Raw genomic sequence first — 21,214 nt, 5'->3', positions numbered from 1 at the left:
ATTTTCATGGTCATGAAGTCAACAGATACACAAGTCAATGCTCATGCTTTTCTTTTCAAGATAAAAAGGTATAGTTTTAAAATGGATTTGTAGTAGATATAACACTATTTCAAAATCTTAAAATAAGAATGAAACTGAGAGTTAATTCAGTTAAAACTTACAGGAAATACATGTCATTGAAAGCACAAGGGTTGATCCTATATATTTGATATGTTTGATATAATTAGAAAGTATTGTAATCTGAGAGCTCCAATTTAGTTCTTGAATTCCATGTAACTCGGTCATTATAATAAATATTAGATGATTTCCTTATTCTTGTTGCTATACACAGATGACTAATAATGGATTAAATATGAATATTCGTTCATGGATTTCACTTATAGTTTAATCAATATAATAGAAAATCAGCTTTTTTTACTTCAGAAATTATATAGCTAGAAATCAGTAATCCCTTGTTACTTTTAAGACTTATTGTACAGGTGTATATTTGAGGTAGACTTGGAGGGTGTGGTGATTTGTAATAGAATAACTTCCTATTGTTGTAGCATGGAGCCGGTCCTATTAAACGATTTTAAGTGAAGCCAATAAGGTAATATTGAAGGTGTTTATCAGGCAGGAAAATCGTCATGGGCAGTGTTGTGTAAAGCAATTTAGGACTGGGGAAAAGCAATTAGAGTAAAACTACACTCTTGATTGTATGTACATGTACGTCATGATGCCTTAGTGACTGCATGGACAGTGGGAGCAAACAGGACCTACTGTAATAGTTTTAATCATTGATTGTATTTAGAGTGGTGTCGTCCAGATGAAATGGAATCCCAATTGTCTGCTTTAGTTGTAGCTAGACTAAGTACTTTTACTTCATCAGGAAATGAAGCACATCTAGTACTTTGAACTTGGTAACTCTCGCTTGAATGTTCCCTAAGGAGTGAAAATGGTACATACATGTACATGTATATCGTGGGGGGAGGGGTAATTATAATTTTTTTCCTTTGGAGTGGGCAAGATGGCTTTGTTTAGATTTGCAACAAGATTTCATGTTTTGATGTTTTCAACCTAATTTTGTCATATATTTATGAATTCACCTTCTGCTGATGAGGATACTTTTGAAGACAATTGAAATGAATACATGTTGTGTAAGACCATATGACGTACATTCATCAATTTTTCCTACTGGTACCAAATGCATCATGCATTGTACTGTATTGTATTATATTCATTAAATCTTAGTAAGGGTGTGTTTATGCTTCCATTGCTTGGACAGAATCAGCGATTTCAAACGTTGATTCAAAACGCCGATCGTAAACGTAGTTCTTGGAGTGCTGTTTATGCTTCACTTTTCAGAGCAAATCATGATCTCCAGCTGGCTTCGCATCGTAAAGTGAGGTCAAATTGGGCGCGCCTTTTTTCGAAAGTTTTTTTTCCGATTGTTGTTATTACATAGAGATAACATGGAGCAATACGACTGTATTTGCCCGCGGATTTTCATCTCACCGGAAGCATGAACCAAACACGTTTACGATCATGGTTCTGTTTATGCTTCCCAAGAAAGCCTGATTCTGGTCAAACGCACCTTTTTGTGAGTTTACGATCGGCGTTTTGAAACAGCGTTTAAATGAAAGTAAGCAAGGACGCAACCGTGTTTTCGACTAACCACGTTTGGAAACGCTGATTCTGGCCTGAAAAGTGGAAGCATAAACACAGCCTAAAACTAATGTTCAGTCGAACAAACTGCTTCATCACAAACACAAAGAGTTAAAAATGACACTTTACGAAAATATTGTAAAAGTATTGCAAGTAACACAAAATGAAACATGCATTTAAATTTGTTTGTTTCACTTTGATATTACAATATGTTACTTTCATATTGGCATTACAATATATCTATCATGTATCTTTATTTTGAAAGGACAAGTCCACCCCCAACAAAAAGAGAAAAATCCAACAAGCATAACACTGAAAATTTCATCAAAATCGGATGTGAAAAAAGAAAGTTATGACATTTTAAAGTTTTGCTTAATTTCACAGAACAGTTATATGCACCTACTGGCTGGTATGCAAATGAAGAGATTGATGACGTCATCCTCTCACTATTTCCTTTGTATTTTATTATATAAAATATGAAATATTCTAATTTTCTCCTCATTGTCAAGTGAAACAACAATGATTTCTCCCTGAACATGTGGAATTGGCATTGTTTAATACTATATGGTTCAGTCAAGTTGGTCCTTATTGTTAAATCTATAAACAATGAAGTAATGTATAATTCAAACAGTAACAACAGAAATAGTGAGTGATTGACATCATCGATTGACTCATTTGCATGTCACTGAGTTGTACATAAAATGCCATAACTTTCTTATTTTACATCTGATTCTGATGAAATTTTCAGCAATATGCTGGTTTGATTTTTCTCTATTTATTCAAATCAATATTTTCCTGGGGTGGATTATCTTCTGTCCCCCAAAAAGAAAGTTTTTTTTTCTTAAAGGTGGCATGCTTTAATTCTAACATAAATATATCTTGATGCAATAACAATTAATATCAGCTTGTTAATCTGGCAGCTTATATTTTTGTAGGCGGTCTTCCGAACCGTCGTGTCACACATATAACGGTGCAAACCCATTTCAGAGAAAATTGACTTCAAAATTCCCCAGCCTTACAACATATTCATTGCTAGAAATATACATGATTGGAAATCAATTGCTTGACAATGGTATCCTTATTTTTACACAAAAGCAAGGATCAGAGAAAATATCGCTAAAGAGCTACATACTATTTTGGTTTGAGCGGTTTAGATTTCACCTGTACAAAAATGCCATAGGGAATACAACAACCCTGCATGACCGCGATTTCAATGCGCGCAGTCTGTCAAAATGTTGTATCGCTTTTCACTGGCAAAGTCAATGCAGTGCAGATGGCTGATACAACAGTTTGGCTGACCGCATGCATTTAAATCGCAGTCAGTCAAAACGTTACAGTTACAGTACACGTTTCCAATGGAATTTTCGCATTTTATGAAAAAAAAATGTATGGCATTGCCGGGAAAATCCTCTCGTATCTCAGAAAATAAAATGAATTGCTGCTTAGAAATTTAGTTATAAATAGAGTTGGACTTGTACTACAATTTTCTGCAAAAAAATCAAAATCAATTTTTTTGACCGAAATTGACTGATATGACGGTTCGGATGACCGCCGACAATTTGACCTAAAATCTTGCAAACAGTAGCTGAAAGTTACTGCATTTAAGATACCCCTTCAATTGAATCATCCTCTCACTTTAAAATGAAATATGAGAATGAGCGTCTTGAAAAAAGGACAGAATTTGTATGTTGTCATAGTGGATTAATTAGTATTCCACCTATATGGAACTATAGTACCCGTCCGGTAATTTAATCACACTTCCTGATGACATCCCAGGGAAAATCCCTTTTAGTGTCCTTCATGTGTCCATCTGTTAGGTCAGTCTGTCAGGATACAAAGTGACATATTAGTCCTCCCTGGATCGTGCTTGTGTTGCAACAGTAACCTTGTCAGTTATCTAGTTGCGCATGTACATACACGTGCCTTCTGCCATTTTAATTGTTAGTTGTGTCTGCCGAGATTTCTCTCTGTGCGATGCTGATCCATTTTCTATTTTTTACTTTTGCCTCTTATTGTCTAATTTTAGCATCATCATTATAACAAAGATTATATTTGGAACTGGCAATATGATTTTGCTATATATAGATATATATTTTCAGAATATGCTTGATTATAAAAGCACAAATTGAAAATGATATGGCATTCTTTAATTTAATTGTATTTCACACTTTAATGAAAAATTACTCTCATTTCTTTTTATACACTTTAAGAATATTACACGTATTAATCTTTTTGTTGTTGTTAGATTTCCATGTTGAAGACTATGGACAGCTGTCATATATGGCAGAGTATAAAAATGGCAATATTATAATGTCATAAAGATGTGAATTTTAGATAATATAATTGTTCAATATTTTGTTGAAAACACATATTGTGCAATATATTATGCATTCCTTATAAAATAAGACATTTTTCTACAATGAAATCTATCTCTGCTTTATTAACGGTGTTTTGTTTAGATTCCTTTGGGGTTCAATTTTTATTTCTCAGAGGACCTAATCACCAGTGTAGGATATATGTTGGTCTATTTCATGCAATACTCTTGTGATTGTGAATCAGAGAAGACTATGCCTGAGGATTAAAATGACACAAGATACTGTTGTTTTGAACTTGCTTGTTATTATCTCAATACAATCCTGAATTTGGACGAAGGAGGCTTTCCCCTGTTAATAACATTTTTCATTGTATGTAATACGAGATTTGTATTACAAAAAAAATGTATTACAATAGGTTTATAGCCAAAGATGTTTGTATTAGCCAGATTTTGATTTCGGTTGTCATGAAATTCTCATTATAGTACTACATATATTTACTATTTAAGGGACAGAACAAGAAATAAATAACTAGTAAAACTTAGGGGAATCTACAGACATCTGGAAGAGGTATTTTCATTCTTTCATTTTGAAATATATTTGTCATATGGGATGTTGCTAGAAATATGCAATTTATTTCAAGTAATCTTTAGGTCACAAAATCAATTGTAAATTTTGCACTTAATTTGAGACTTAAATGGTTGGACTGTTTCTTCAACTGAAAGTACAGATTGACTTGAAAAGAGTTGATTGAAAATTCCACCAGATTGCAATTTTTTTGCTACATAGAATATTCATGAGTGTCATATCATGGCATATTAAGAAAAAGAATATACATCTTGATCAAGCTGATGATCTCCAAGAGCTTGTTAATCAGTTATATTATAGGATGCTTCAATATATTTAAACTGACTAGAATTTGATGAAATAATAAATACATATAATGGAGATAGAAATGCTTATCAGTAATTCAGTTATCACACCACATTCATGATGAGCTCTTTGTGTAAATTGTCTGCCATTTTTTCTACTGATGTGCTTTCAACATCCTTCTTACAACAACCCTATTTAAAATATCAGCCTTTTTTGCTACATTTGTTCTCCCACCCCGATCATTATTTTGTTTTTGGACTGAAGATGACCCACTTTGATTTGTTATGCTTTAGAAATGCAGCAGATTTTTAATCGATGCATGCATAAAAACACATCAGGCCCATTTTCTGGATGATACTGGTCTGTTAGCATCTTTATTGCCTATTGTGTGCAAATTCATATCTTTACAATACAGTGATAATTACCGAATTCAAAGGAAACATATTTTTGTGATCATATAAAGTGAGTGTATATGAAGATATGAGTGATGGTTGAGGCTATGACAAGCCATTTGAGTTATCATTTCATTCAATTAATTATTCTTTCTTACACATAGTGATAATAATGATAATTTTGAATTTATAAGGATTACAATAGTCATAATACTTGTGCTAATAATAATGATAAAAATGATGCCTATATGTTTGTAATGATGCAATGCACTTGAGGGTATTTGTAATAAGCAAAAGCATAGGTGTTTTTTTATGTTATTTCAAATACCTGAGATGCCTGTATCACCTCAAACATCATAAATCTTAAATTGTATTATTTGTTTTCATAAAATGCATCAGCAGTATGAATTTGTAGTGAAAATATTGTTTGAATTCCTACAAATTTTTGAAGATCAAACAGATGAAGAGGTCACACCTGCTTTCTATTATGACATCACAAGGGTTTCTAGTATGAGCGCATAAAGTGACCATGCCTTTTGTTTCAAAGAATGCATATTTCAGATGGTGTCTCAGTTTTTATGCTTTATGGGGAAAATGATCATGTACCCAAAAAACACAGTGCTACTCCTAAAATGCATGGTTTGGATGTTGTAAAAAAATTGCATGAACATGTGACTTGGATACGCACTAACCATTGGCTACAGCCTATCTTTGAATTTGTGTTATTGAAATTATTTATTTATTTCATTTTCACAATTTTCTTTTGACCTAAAATCATTTAGATTGAAATCTGAAAGATTTCACTGGCCACTCTTCAAAGTTTAAAAGATGATAAAGGAAGTTGGGTGTTCTTTCTCCTCAAGAGCACTCGTCTCTGAAGTAATCTGGCAAGTGTACCTTTTCAGAGCAATTCGTGTCTGCTAGGTGGATCAATAATCCCAAACCTCAATTGTAAACAGAACATACTCACTGCCTATGTTATATGCATTGCCCAGACTGTACATATCTTTGTCACAATGATTAAGGAAAATGTGCATTTCAAAAGTTATGCTAAAAGAAAAAAAAACTGAGTTTAATAACAAGACCTATCTCCATTCGTTTTCCTTACCCACAGCTTTAAATATGTCTTCACCTGAGTTTGTAATCCCTACAAATGTACAGGGATTTGAATTGTTTACTTGCTAACTGAATATCATTAGGTGTTCTCAAGGGTGAAGTCAAGATTAATTGTAGAAATTCAGCAGAAATAGCTTGTTGAAACTGGAATAATCAATTCAATTTTTTTAGCTTTCCAATTGAATTGTTTTATTCGGTTAGAACAGCACTTTGGTTACACTAAATTGAAAGTCTCTTTTCTTTTCTCTCTGAGAGAAATCCCTGCTTGTAACATCACAAATTCACCTTTTTCCTCAAAGTGCATTTATTTCTTTTCTTTTTACTTCTAGATTACCAAGGATAAGTACTGGTCTACGATATAGTCTTCTCCTTCTCACTTTACATCTTACTCTGATCAATCATGCTAGCAGACTGGACAAGAAATATGTGCCCACCATTAAGTAAGTATATGTTCTTGACTCCAATAGGAATATTATAACACACTTCTACAGAGTGCAATGTTTCATCAACTGGGCGTTGTGGCGTGTGCCTGTAATCCAAGCTATGTGGGGAAGTTACAAATTGATGCAGAGGTTCGAGCCCCGGTCACGTCTTTCGGATGGTGACGTTAAAGGTCGGTCCCAAACCTAGATAATTATATCTGATTGATATACATCTGACAAAACTCAAATACACACACAATGTTTCATCTTTATTATTCATGACAAAGATACTTTATCTAGATTTCCTTGAAATTTTTTTTAATATTGTAAAGTTGATCTAGTGGGATAAAATAATTTAAACTCTTTCCACTACAGGATGAAGATAATCTGTACTTTTATTGATTGAGCTTGCAAAATGTGGTTTAAATGAATTTAAGCCCTTTTTAAACAAAGCAATAAGAATGCCAACATTGATAGAGTCTGCCTTTGCAAAAACTACCACTATAGGGTTTTCATACAAGTCCTTAATGCATCATTTTGAAGTCGGATATCAAGCAATGGATGTTGGGCATCCTTAAGAATTTTGTTTAGCAAAATGTTGCAAAATTAGAATATTCAAAAGATAGGTGCAGATAATAATTTGTATATTTTGTTTTCCATTGACACTGCAACATGTACATGATGACAGAGCCAAATAGTTATGGTACTTCCTCATAGAGTTAAGATGGAGAAAACTTATTATGACTGTCCAAACAAGCATAATTTTTTTTCTTAATGATTGTTTGCAAGCGTAGTACACAAGTGGTTGATGGGTAGCTGTGAAAATGACCCAATCGTTTCCATGCTCTGATATATTAAATACTACAGAATCTTCAGGGTTTTTATTAACTATTCCATTATTTTAAATTTTAACGTGATGAAGCCTTCTGTTCTCCTGTGAAAACAATCTAGATTCCATCTAGAATGTTGTATTTTTCAAAATTATGGAGAAAACTTTATACTGACTTGAATTTAACCTACTAATCCTTCTTTGATAAAAAAATTGTATAAGTGAAAAAGCTAAAATGCAAATTTTGTATTTGAATGTGTGTAAGATGTTAACATCTTCATAAGATAGCAAGTCACATGATTGACATTTTTCATATTAATCTTTAATTATGACTCATATTATACAGCTCTTCTTGTTGTTTATAATAAAGACCCATATAATTATGTCTGGCTCTGTAAGGAGTTAGTTCAAACTGATCCTGAATCTTTACCAAATGCACATCTTCTACTTGCACAAGTCTATATTAGATGCTGAGAAGATAAAGGCCCATCACTCGTGATTTTCTTTACTGATAAAACTTTAAAATCAATCTGCTGCACAACTGCAACCTTGTTTCACCAATGTGAGATGTAAACAACTTAAAAGATAAAGAGCCATATTATTCATGCATAATTCCGAAAGCATGATGTTGTACAAATGCATTTAATATGTTAACATCTTCATGAGATAAATAATTGTGTGCATTGCTTATTCAGACCAATATCAGCAAAGTTTCATCATGTCAAATTTACTGTGCCTTTTCCTCCTATATACTATCACAATAAAAAATCATAGAATATGCATTGTTCACAACATTTCTAAATCATAATGGTGTCACATTTTCCTAATATATTTACTTTTCACGATATTTTGTCAAGTTTCTTTGTAAAGTTGCTTCATTTTGATCATCATAGTGTTTTATATTGCAATAAAGTCTATAATTTTTAAGCTTGTGACTTAAAGCGCTAAATCATATTTTTTATATAAATGTATTCTCCTTGTATTCTCACATAGTACATGAATATGTCAATATCTTCATAAGATGAGTCATTCACACCGTCCTTAAAGGGGAATGAAACCTTTGGAACAAATAGGCTTGAGTAGAAACAGAAAATCAAAGGATAAGAATAAAGAAAGTTTGAGAAAAATCGGACAAATAGTGAGAAAGTTATGAGCATTTGAAAATTGCAATCCCTAATGCTATGGAGATCCTCCCATTGGCAATGCGACAAGGAAGTGTGATGTCACTGATGAACAACTTTCCCTTTGGTGGACTATAAAATACCCTCAAAATGTCTCTTTTTGCTTTTTCTTATGATGATACAAACTCCTTATCCATGATTTATTTTTAAAAATATGTAGTACATGCCCTCATGTTGAAAGAACACATGATTTATGGATAGATGTGATAAAAGAGGCAATTCAAGTGAAATATATACTAAAGTAATGGGGAGAGTTGTTCACAAGTGACATCACACATCTTTGTCGCATTGCCAATTTGCTATCTCCATAGCATTAGTGATCGCAATATTCAAATGCTCATAACTTTCTCATTATTTATCAGATTTTTCTCAAACTTTCGTTGATCTGTTTCTTTGATTTTTCTGTTTTCACACAAGCTATCTTGTTCCAATGGTTTCATTCTCCTTTAAGTCATGGTATTCCATGGTCAAGTCATCAATGATATTCCTCAGCTTGACCACTTGGCCACAAGTCAAGATGAAGTCACGTTATTTTCCTAACATATTTATTTTTCATATTTTGTCAAGTTTCTTTGTAAATTAAAAAATGACCATCATTTATAATTTTCTTAGTTTCACTTCACATTGTTTCCCTTGTACCATAGTTGTATAATTCAAGCTTTGGAAATATTGCAATGTATTTCATAATGGTAAGATACATTTGATTGACATGCATCAGACACCCTATATGTGTCTGATGTTGATTGCATAGAGTCTGCCATTGGCTTCAGACATGCTATATTTCACACATCGGGATAAATGAACTGTGTTAATTAAACAGTATGCTGTGATATCTTTTCATGCATGGTATGGCATCGCATGTATTGTTTCATTTGACGTCATTTATAATTTAGTAGGGAAAGTAATGGTGGATTGGGGGCTCTTTGAAAGCATACTCCACTTTATACCACTTTTTCTTCACGTTGGTGTATCTTTCTCATTTGTGTGTGACCTACATGTACACTCTTTCTTTCTCTCATTATACCTCTGTCTGTGTTTGTCTATTTTTCTCTCTCTTCCTCCTCTCTCTCCCTCTCTGACTTATATGCAAACAGTTGATGAAAATGAAAATCTATATTTTATTATTCAAAATAGGACTCTGAAATAGAAAATACTCTGAAAATTCATTTTGTCCAATCGATTTATGGGTCCAGCAGCCACTGTGCAGCACCATGTCGACATTGATCTATCCCTTGAATTGTCAAACAACTAACGGTAGCAGCAACTCGCATCTATTGATGTCTTTTGGGAATGACGTGGCTGTGGCTTGAACTCTCAACCTCCCGGTTGTGGGATGGACAACTGAGCCAACACACCAGTTCATGCATGTACACCATGCAGCAGACCATGTTACAAGCTTAAATTATCATCTTTGAGGATTTTTATCCTCACTTTTCAATGTCTTATGTAGTTTTGGCCACATTTTAATTAAAAATTTGTTCTAGTGATGTTAGTTTTGGTTTAATAATGTTGTGATTTCTTTAGAATTTTGACAAAGGATGAGTGTTCACTTTCTTTCACATATTGATTATATTAAACTAGTACATAATGTCACTCTAATATGCTTTTCACACTGCACTTTTTTTTTCTTAACCCCAGGAAATTGGTGGGGCTAAGGGGGGTCTCGGGGCTAAGTTGTCTTAGCTCCACCAATTTCCCGGGGTTAAGCATAGCCCACTTCGTTTTCACACTACGTTTTAGCAAAGTGGGCTAACAGAGCTGCCATGTAGTATGGATTTTCCATATTTAGTACTGAAAAGTGAAAAGAATACCGATGGTTTCAGAATGCAAATTTCTCAAGTTTCATTTTTATGTGTTGTCCTATGGTATTTCTTTGAAAATACTGATTACCTCGCCAAAATACTGAGTTTCAGCTTTGAAAATACTGAAATGTTCTTGTTCAGGTTGGCAGCTCTAGGCTAGCACGGTAAATAGTACAAAACTATCTGGCCCTGCAAAAAAGCAGGGTTAGCCAGCTTAATGTGGTGCTAGCACCACGATTGCGATGCTAAGAGATGCAGTGTGAAAACGAAGCAGGGCTAAGGAAAGTGGGGCTAAGCATTAGCCAATCACAGAAGTTGAATTTCACGTTTATCACGCTCTGTATGGTAAAACCATCAATATTCATGAGCTGAGGGATAGTCCGGGGTTAAGGCATTATTCCCGGCTGAGCAGACAGTATGGGGTTAAGAAAGACAGTGCGCATTGAAAAGAAGATAGTATGGGGTATGGGGTTAAGGAAATGCAGTATGGAAAGCATATAATTATACATAGAAGTCATTCTAAAAGAGGATGCTAAATTTGATTTTGATTTCAATGATTTGCTACTCTGACTGCAGAATTTCTCGAATTGGTAAAATCCTAGGTCGTTATTTTTGTACTTTTGTGTATTAAGGATTGTGCAAGTACATTTCCTTAATTGTTAAAGAAAATTCTTTCTTCATTTTAAACTACTGGCAGGATGTCTGTTATCACATTACAATAAAGTCTGTATATCTTTGAAGCTTGTGACTTTGAGTGCTTTCATGGCAAAGTACTAAGGAGGTTAGCACTGAAATGCAGGAAACATGAATTGTTATATAATCTTCTTTTTCTTAACTATTGATTTGGCTTCCAATATGGTCTTTATTAAATATTACTAAAGTAAAGAATAATTGATAATTATCGTTCACTGGGAGCATTTAATTCATTAAGGTGCACATTGTACGAGGAGGATTTAATCTCATGGGTTATTAGAAAATACAATTATAGGAAAGTGCAGTTATTTGGATAGAGCATGTGATGATACAAGTCATTATGTCTTCCTGGTAGCCGAGGCGTCTGTCTTTTGTGGGCAACATTCTTTTCATTATGGTTTATTGATAAAAAGGACTACTGCATTGATGACCTGCAGTTTCATTATTAAGTTTTTTCATTATACATGTACTAGAAGCAAAAACACATTCAGAATTCCATGGTCTTCTTGTCTCAGTGGAGAAGTTCATTTTGATTTTGGTGGTTCTGTTGATTGTGATCTATTATAGGAAAACTAAATATTACTTGTTATAACATTGATCATAATCTATGACAACTTTAGACATTGATAAAAAAAACACCAATGTACATCTGGTGTTAAGGTTTGTTCAGACCTTTCTAGTTTTCTTCTGCAGTCAATATAAGGGGCAATTTCATATGCATGGGAATCATTTTTTCTTACTTGACCATTATCTTCAAAATCAAACAATGAATTCTTGATTTATGAAATTTGATTATGATGCTCGTTCAAAAATGAAATGTTAGTTTTTACTGTGTGAAGTTGACTAGAAGTAAAGAAATCCCAAAGTCAAGCTAGTAAGTCTTACCATGTATTTAAAAAGGTACATTGTCTTGATTTCCTCTGAACAAGGTTTCCAATCTTAACACTATTGTGACCATTGAGTTAGTTGTTTTTACCAATGTAAAATATATTTTGACTTAAGATTTTTCATCGAAAAGAAGGATGGCTTTCTTGTCAACATCAAAATAGACCGTGTTATCACTCATGTCCGGAAACTCATTTCCTTCTCTGTTAATAATATGTTAAAATTGACCAACAATAACCATTACACGTACTTGATTGAATGCAGAGAAAATTCAGCAAGAGCTTAAAAAAAAATTAGAAAACAAAGTTTTAAGTTAGGGTTCACTCAAGCATGAGATGTGCATACTGTAATCTTGGTGAAACTTCCAAGCAGTCCGAAAAAGTAAGTGTCCAAGAAACTCTGGTATCTTTTCTTTTATTCAATTTCAAGACTTCAAATTTTCACAGTAAGAAGAATTGCTCTTTCATATAAGATTTTTTTTGGGGGGTTGGTTTACAAGATTTGTAAAGCAGATATATCTGTTATATAATGGCACTCAAAGTGCACAGTGGAAATGGACAACTGATACTATACAGAACTCAAATATGAATACATAGAAAATTATTTCATCAACAAATTTCAGACTCAGTTGGAGGTCAAAGTGACAATGCATCATTAATAGAAGACATTCTCAGATGTTCAACATTTGTTTGGCCATAATATGCTCATTAGTGCCTTACTACAAACACCAAACATCGGTGGTTCTATGTTATAGTTATGTATTGATGTTGAGTAATATCCCGGGGGCCTTCCACACCTGAATTGTTGGCTCTGACAGTATCTGTGAAATCATGTGTTTTTATTGGTTGAGAAGCACTGGTCTCTGTAACTATGGTAACTGCCAAAAAATCATGACTACATGAAATGGTGCAATGTAAACTGAGTGCCATATTTTTTGAAGAAAGAAAAGATTTGTTAAGTAAAATTTTTGCACTATCTCTTTTGATCAGTATTATATCAATATCGCAAAATAATTATCGAAGAAAGGGCAAGGGGTACATAAAATTACAGGACATTGATGATTTGTTGAGTGTATTTATGTTGTTTTTCAAACTCTTTGGAGTTGCCACTTCGAAAATATTTGTTTTTAAATTTGTTTGTTTCTAAATGCAGACTGCCTGTCTAGTTGAATTGGAAGGTAATTGTCTTCGGAAAAGGCAGATTAATCAATGAAATTTGTTTTGCCCTTTACCAAAGTGTTGTGGATGCTGTTAACAAGCTATTTTTGACAGTATTTTTAAAACTGAGGTCAGTGTTTGTTATTTGTTTACAGGAAGTTTACCTATTTTCTGATGTATGTTTCAAGGAAATGCTTTGTCACATTTTCACCCTAATTATGTTTACAAGTTTCAGGAAGGTCAGTGAAGGTAGTCAGCATCCTTTGTTTTTATTTTTATGCTGTATGGTATCCTGTAAACAAGCTACCATTATTAATGTTATAGGTCAGCCTTTTGCTTCAATTTCATTGTAAGTTGAGGAGAGTAGGTGGTGCTTTGTAGGAGGAGGATGCTCCAAATAGAGGGGTAAAGTGGAGGGAGTGGTATTAGACGATGAGAAAATGAGACCACCCTAATAATCAGGGACTAAACCTGGTGAAAACCATTGTTGTTAACCTTATAGAATGTATCTTTTGTTTTATCAGATCTTTGATCTATGAGAGACCTGTTCTACCTGTATTATATCCTAGTCTGTGGTGCTAGTGCAGGCAAGGATCTTAATGAGCATTTTATTTGTCTTGAAAAAGTCCAGCCTCCACCCTTCCCTCCTCTCCCTCTTCCTGTCTCTCAGCTGATCCTTCCACTTTGGAGATTATTAAAATCTTATGCTTCTTCAGCTTTTCCATCTAGCTTAGTGGGGGTATTCCTCAATAGGTGGTTTCAGACCGCCTCGAAGTTCGCCAGTTCCAGGTATTCTCTGATCGGGAAATTTACCCCGATCAGAAAATACCAGGTATTTTGGTAATGTGAAAGCAAACTACGCGTAATTTCCCCGAAAGAAAATACCCGCTAAATAGTAGGTACTTGGCGAAATTACGAGAACTTTCGTGGGGATTTTTCCAAGGTCGCAGGTATTTTGGCGATGTGAAAGCAAATTACGGGAACTTTTTAGCCCAGCGTGTCGTTGGGCGCGGCGGCGTGGGTGGCTGCTGGGCTAGTGATTTTGAATCTCGCGCCTTGCCTGCTTATCAGACCATACTGCGCATGCTCGTAACTTTGGGAACTTATCCCGAAGGATGTGTTTCGGGGCGGTGTGAATGCAAGAATAATTAACGGGTATTCTTTAGCCTTAAAAAGTTCTCGTAATTTAACGGGGATTCTTGTGATCGAGGCGGTTTGAAACCGCCTAATGTGAGCATTGAATGGGACCTTTGGCTACAGAGGCTGCACAATTTGGGTTCCTTGTTTGACTGTCGTATGGTACCTTGAATAAATCATTTCAAGCCAAAACTGGAGTGGGCCTTCACCAGAGACCATGGCCTCTAGCACCCCTGTGATACCCTCTTTCTTTTGATCAAAGTTGAGACCAACAAATATTGGTGCTCCTCAATTTGGGCTTGATGTCTTTTCCTGTCTTTCCTATTTGAAAAGTGTCCCATAAAGAAGTGGCCTTGCCATCTAAAATCTTATTTCGAGGTCTGTGAATCTCTAAAAATACCTCTAATTGCATCTCAATTATTTATATCTTTTGATTGTTCTGAACAGGATATGGCTTTTAAAAATGTTATGTTTTCCTCACAAGCCAAAAAATCAGAGAGTTTGGTCAGTCGTTTGATTTTATTTTTTTTCCTTATTTTTTTATTGTGCTGTACAAAGAAAATTATACATGGGATGATTTATTTATGCAGTCAACGTGTATATATTTAAATGTAGTTTTATTACCCATTGAATAAAGATTTGAGCAAAATTTTCACCCAAATCTGCTATTTTTTCACACAAAAAAAACATTGCATTGGTAATTTGGTATATGTTGGGTCTGCTTTAAAAAAAAAGCAACCCTGATTTTGTTTGAATTTTTAGGATTGGTCGGATCAGGGCAACTTAACACTTTTAAAAGCCTAATGTGGAAATCAAGGCTGATGGAGAAGGTCTCTAAGTATTGTGGATGTACAACATCTTTACTGTATGTACTTTCTTCATGACAAAAATCAAGCTCATCTGCATTCAGATTGCAGCACAGCTATTTATTGGTAAATCTGTTCATTTTCAAAGTTTGATTTTAATATCCAAAAAATGAAGGATAATATCATTAAACCTATGTTGTATTTAAACTGTATTCTACAGTCAGATATTAATGGGTAAAGTTTTCAGTCATACAAGTAGGTCACTTTTCTTCCGGATGAAGACATAGCTTACAGAGTGAGTCATATCATCTCAACCATTGAATTCTAAAAAAGTTGAAAATAGAAAGTAGTACTTAACCTGCGACTTTTATTGAGGTTGTTTCAACGCTTGCCTTCCTCCAAGATAAAAATAGAAGATTGCAAATTCTGGTAATTAATATTTCACTTTGATTTCTATTTGTAAGAAATATAGTGGAGGCGTATTTTTACTGTGCTATTTGCAAGGTTTGATCTATTTTTAGCTCATCCGGCCCGAAGGGCAAGATGAGCTTATGCCGTGGCGTGGCATCCGTCGTCTGTCCACAATTTCAAAATGCTACTACTTCGCCATTTCTAGTCCGATTTCAATTCTGTTTGTTTTATATGATAGCACTAGGTGGGGCATTCAAAAATTCTACACAGAATTTTGAAATTCATTAAATATGAGCACTAATTTATGCACATTTTTCAAAATTCACAAAAAATGCTACTTCTTCTTTATTTGTTGACCGATTTTGATTTTTTTGCTCCCATCTGGTAGAGCTTCATGAGGTTCACCAAACTTCTACACAGAATTTTGAAATTTTGACCAGAACAATTTTTATGCTAATTTATGTGAAATTAATTTATGCATATTTTTAAAAATTCACATAACATGCTTCTTCTTTATTTGTTGACCGATTTTGATTTTTTTTTCTTCCATCTGGTAGAGCTTCATGAGGTTCACCAATCTTGTACACAGAATTTTGAAATTTTGACTAGAACAATTTTTATGCTAATTTATGCAAAATTGATTCAGAAATCACAGAAAATGCCTCTTTTTTATTTGTTGACAGATTTTGATTTTTTTTCTTCCATCCGGTAGAACTTCATGAGGCCCACCAAACTTCTACACAGAATTTTGAAAATTTTCAGTAGAAAATTAATTCTGATAATTCATGCAAAATGTATTCATAAATCACAGAAAATTCCTCTTCTTTATTTGTTGACAGATTTGGATTTTTTTTTCTTCCATCTGGTAGAGCTGCACGAGGTTCACCAAACTTGTACACAAAATTTTGAAATTTTGTCTGGAAAATTATTTACAAAATTTAAACAGAATTTTGAAACTCATTGAATCTGCTATTTATTCATACATTTTCAAAACTCACAAAAATTGCTTACTTATTTGTTAATTGATTTTGGTTATTTTTGTTCCATCTGAGAGCTACATTAGGTTCACCAAGGTTCTACACAGAGTTTAGAAATTTCGACTAGATAATAATTAATACTTAATTCATATGAAATTTATTCATAGATCACAAAAAATGCTTCAATTTCAATTCTATATCCTCAATTTATGTCTCCAATATAATTCACTACAGTGTCAACTGGGCTGAAATTAAAATTGTGTTAAATTGTGTTGCGAGATGCCGGATGAGCTCCACATCATTGATGTGCTAGTTATTACTAACACCCACTTAGTGTTGTATGGCTTCTTTAGATAAATTTCAAATCATATTAACCTTTTAAATCTTCAATTGGTTTTTAATCCATTTGTGCTTTAACCTATAAGGTGTTTTGTGTATTCCTATTTGCACTGTAAGAAGAAAACTTAATGACCAACAGCAACTATTTACTTACTGATCATATTAGTTTGCTATCTATACTCAACAAAAAGTAAATCCCCCTTAATCAAAATACTTTAACTTTTGAACTGAATAATGGTTAGAATCAAAATATAATATTTCGCAGGTGTTTTTTACTCATTGATCAACTCCTGTGAAAAAATGAGAATGCATGAGTAATCAAAGATGAAAGTAAAATGACAGTTTTTTTAAGTCACATGAGTCCTTTTTATGGTATCATGCTCGGTGTCCGTCTGTCTGTCCGTTAACTTTTCCTTGTAAACGTGATAACTTCAGTTGAACTTAACCTAAGCTCATATAATTTGGTGTGTATGATATCAGCATGGATCTCAGGAAGCCTATTGATTTTGAGGTCAAAATGTCAAAGATCAAGATTGCAGTGACATGTTTTCGTCTTACCCTTCTGAAGTCCTTGTAAATGTGATAACTTTAGTTTAACCTAGGCTCATATAATTTGGTGTGTAGGATACTAGCATGGATCCCAGTTGGGTAAAGTTTGTTTTTGGTGGTTATGCTGTTATACTATCCATTATATAACTACTCCACACAAAATTTTGATAACATACTGGTATGTTCATGGTTGAGTGAGCACATTTTTTGTGTTTGAGACATATCATCATAAGGGTTTATGGTGCCCTCTATTAGTTTAAAAAACATGTTAAAATTTGAAGATTTTAGTGGCACCCTTCTCCACTTTCTTGGTATCCCTCCCCATTTCACATTGTGGATAAACCACTGATTTGTACAAAATTTCGATAACGTATGGTTGAGTGACCACATTTTTTTTTATTTTTGTGTGACATATCATCATAAGGGTTTATGGTGCCCTCTTTAACTTGTTAAAAATTTGAAAATTTTTGTGCCGCCCCTCCCCAATTTTTTCGCCTCCCCATTTTTACATTGTGGATCAACCACCGATTTGTCCATAAATTTGACTGATCCTGATAAATTGTTAGGAAAGAGGGCAAATGTACAATATGAAGAGTATTCCTTCTTCAGTTTTCAAGTGTGCTCGCTCAACCATGAAAGCGTAAAAAGTATGGATTTAATCTGTGTGAAGATGAAATGATGATAAAAATAACAGCAACTAAGTCACAGTTGAAATAGAAGTTGTCCCCAATATTCATTTTTCAACCACTTAAACTGAGTGTGTAATTCTGAAAATGTCATTCATGCTCACTCATCTATAAATGAATAAATTAATTTCATTTTTGCTCAGAAATCCACCCAAAGGTTGATAAACAATACTGTCAAAAGATATTGCTAAAGAATTTTTTTGAAAAAAACGTTCTACTGTATTGAATAAGGGGCTACTTATTGTTATACACATGCAAACATATTGTACAAAATATGAGAGGAAATCAAAATTTTAACAAAAGTTAAATGAGGGTTTGTTTCATCAAGGAGATTTAAGACATGAAGAACCATCCAACACTTTCCCTATATTGCCAATTTGATGCCGCAATGATAACATATGTTACACATGTGTTTAATACATTGCATATTCCTTGCAGATTGTAGACAAAAAATTCCTGCCTAACAACAGACTTACAGGCGAATTACAAAAGGAAGCATGCTTTTGTAATGATAATTACTTTACGCTGCTTCTGGTTGGATAATATGAGCAGACACATTGCTCACTTTGACAGGGAACAGTAAAAATAAATGTTGCAATATTTCTTAAAATATAATGTGAAATTACTCGACTGGCCGCATTTGGCCGCGGTTCTGACACATAGCATCACAAATTGATTAATTCCAACAAACTAATATAATATTTTGATAGTGTGTGGGATTTTGTAAAATGCTGATTTAAAAGATGTCAAATTATTTGGTTTCATCATATTTTTAAACTATTATCATTCAATATTTCGCTCAATATCAGTTTTTCCATGAAACTGGCGGCATCACAGGTTGCCACCAAAGACTGCACTGCACCTGCATATTTCTTTTGTACTTATTTAGAAATAGGAAGCTAATGGCATATCATTGTCTCTCCATTCTTGCTACTTCCATGGTTTCATGGACGATTTTTGTCACTTCTGTCTACAGTTTTGTCATAAAACTTTGCGCATGTCTGCAGAGTGACACCATCCTAAACGTGCGCTCACCAAAATAATCATTTGAACTTCTCATTTGCATAAATTTCGAATATAGTGTGCTTACTGAACTACTCCATGTAAAGTCACCTTGTTGCCGCTATGGGAATCCTCTCAGTTTGGGTGACATGGTTCGTGCAAAATTTGAAACCGCAGCATAGGCATTCTACTCACAGTGTGTGGAGTAGCATGCCCAAAATGTGCGAAGATCGCTTCCCTTAGAACGGTTGTGTCCTCACTTAATATGCTAAAACTAGTTTAACGAGGCTAAGCGATCTTGAAAATCTTGAGTCCAAAATGCATGTGCAAGATTTTTCTCAACTTTGTGTCAAAGAATTTCATTCAAAATTTTGTTGATTGTATATAAATCATTAATCAGTCAAGCTCAACATAACAACAGAATCAGAAACTAAATACCCAATCACATAGTTGAAGCCTGCAGAGTTCCACATTTGAATTATTGTTTCAGATTCCCTTTTGAAAAATATAAGGGCCTTTCCACACGTAAATCTTTATAATCATTACAATGATGATTGCAATTCGTCTTTAGAATCAGACTTTCACACAGAAAATTTGTACCATAAATAATTTGAGTGAAACTTAACTGGAATTCACCTTTTGAGTAATTTGAATTTGTGATTGTGATTAGCATTCATGATTCTAGTTTGGTTTCACATGTGCTAGAAATTCGCCACTAGCCTAATATTTCACTAGAATTATTCAAATTACGATTTTTTTACCGTGTGAAAGGGCAGTATTCACACTTGGCAATCGTACATTTGCACTTGCTGCTCCCAACTATGGAATAGCTTGCCAATTGACATAGCTCTCTATCTCACAATCCTCGATACTAAGTAAACAACCTTTCAAAGAAAGTGCTTTGTAGAATTAAGTAGAGTAAAAATAAGCGGAGCTTGATATATTCATACGCACTTTGATAAAATTGATCCCATTCCAAAAGCAGTTTAGTGAACCAGTGCCAGTGGGTTGAGATTGATATTAGGCTGAGATGAATAAGATATTGATTTTTGGAACAATGTCTGTTAGTGTGTCACCCCCCACCCCTTATCCATTCTTGCTTTTATATGATAAGGCATTAGTCAACCTGAACAATTCATATTTGATATATTATTAGCTACATTGTAACTATGCTATCTTGGGATATAGTTTTGGGGAATAAAACTGCTTCATCTTCTCTAATACCAGTATATTATCCTGTGCACCTGCCTTTATGCATGACCCAATTCTCAGAGGCAGTGGGTGTATTAACCTTCATAAATGAATACTTCATATTCCTCATGATAAAATTATTTTTTCAGTGGAATATATATTGTGTACATGTATTGGGTTTATCCTCTAATTTGTCAATTTCTCAAGGTTTATCATGTGTCACTCTTGAGCATTAATCATATTTGATTATCAAGCTATAGTATAAATTCATGAAGTAGTTTTACGCTAATGTAATTATTTGTCCATTTTATATGGAATTTTCTAAAACTGTTTTAAGTCAGTTGAAACAATTATTTTGCACTTGATTCTTGTTTTTGGTGAATAAATATTTTTGTTTGATATTGGAGAGTACTTTTACTATTTTTTATGCAGGTTCTTAAAATGTCTGTTACAGTATGCAGAGAATCTGACTACCCTGACAAGTATGGATAAAAACAAGTGGGAAGAAAGTGCTAAACTCACACAAGACTTCCTTGACCGAGTCCTCAAACATTATAGCAAGATGCTGGAACTCAATTAAAGGTAAAAGACAGTTGTTGCAGCAATCAATTATTTCATGAGAAAGTCTTTTAAATCAAGGTTAATCGTCAAAATATTATCATACATCTAGATCTAGTACATGTCATTAATGTAGACTTGCGAAATCATGAAATCTTAGCTCAAAACCAATAATTCTGATGATCACTAACACAGAAAGCATATTTGGGACAGTGTATTAATATTGCTTCAAAAAAAATACCTGACATTTGA

The 21,214-nt window shown here is 33.8% G+C and overlaps 1 long non-coding RNA gene across 1 annotated transcript; it reads left to right on the top strand.

Moving 5' to 3' along the window:
* Window positions 1-728: 728 nt before the first annotated feature.
* On the top strand, window positions 729-20,869 carry LOC121418025. Its single transcript, XR_005970422.1, has 3 exons — window positions 729-937; window positions 6,667-6,777; window positions 20,837-20,869. It is a non-coding gene; the product is annotated as an uncharacterized LOC121418025 (long non-coding RNA).
* The last annotated feature ends 345 nt before the right edge of the window (window positions 20,870-21,214 follow it).

This window comes from Lytechinus variegatus, chromosome 7, assembly GCF_018143015.1.
Source record: "Lytechinus variegatus isolate NC3 chromosome 7, Lvar_3.0, whole genome shotgun sequence".
In the NCBI taxonomy this organism is placed as follows: domain Eukaryota; kingdom Metazoa; phylum Echinodermata; class Echinoidea; order Temnopleuroida; family Toxopneustidae; genus Lytechinus; species Lytechinus variegatus.
This window is presented reverse-complemented; position numbering and strand designations above follow the sequence as displayed.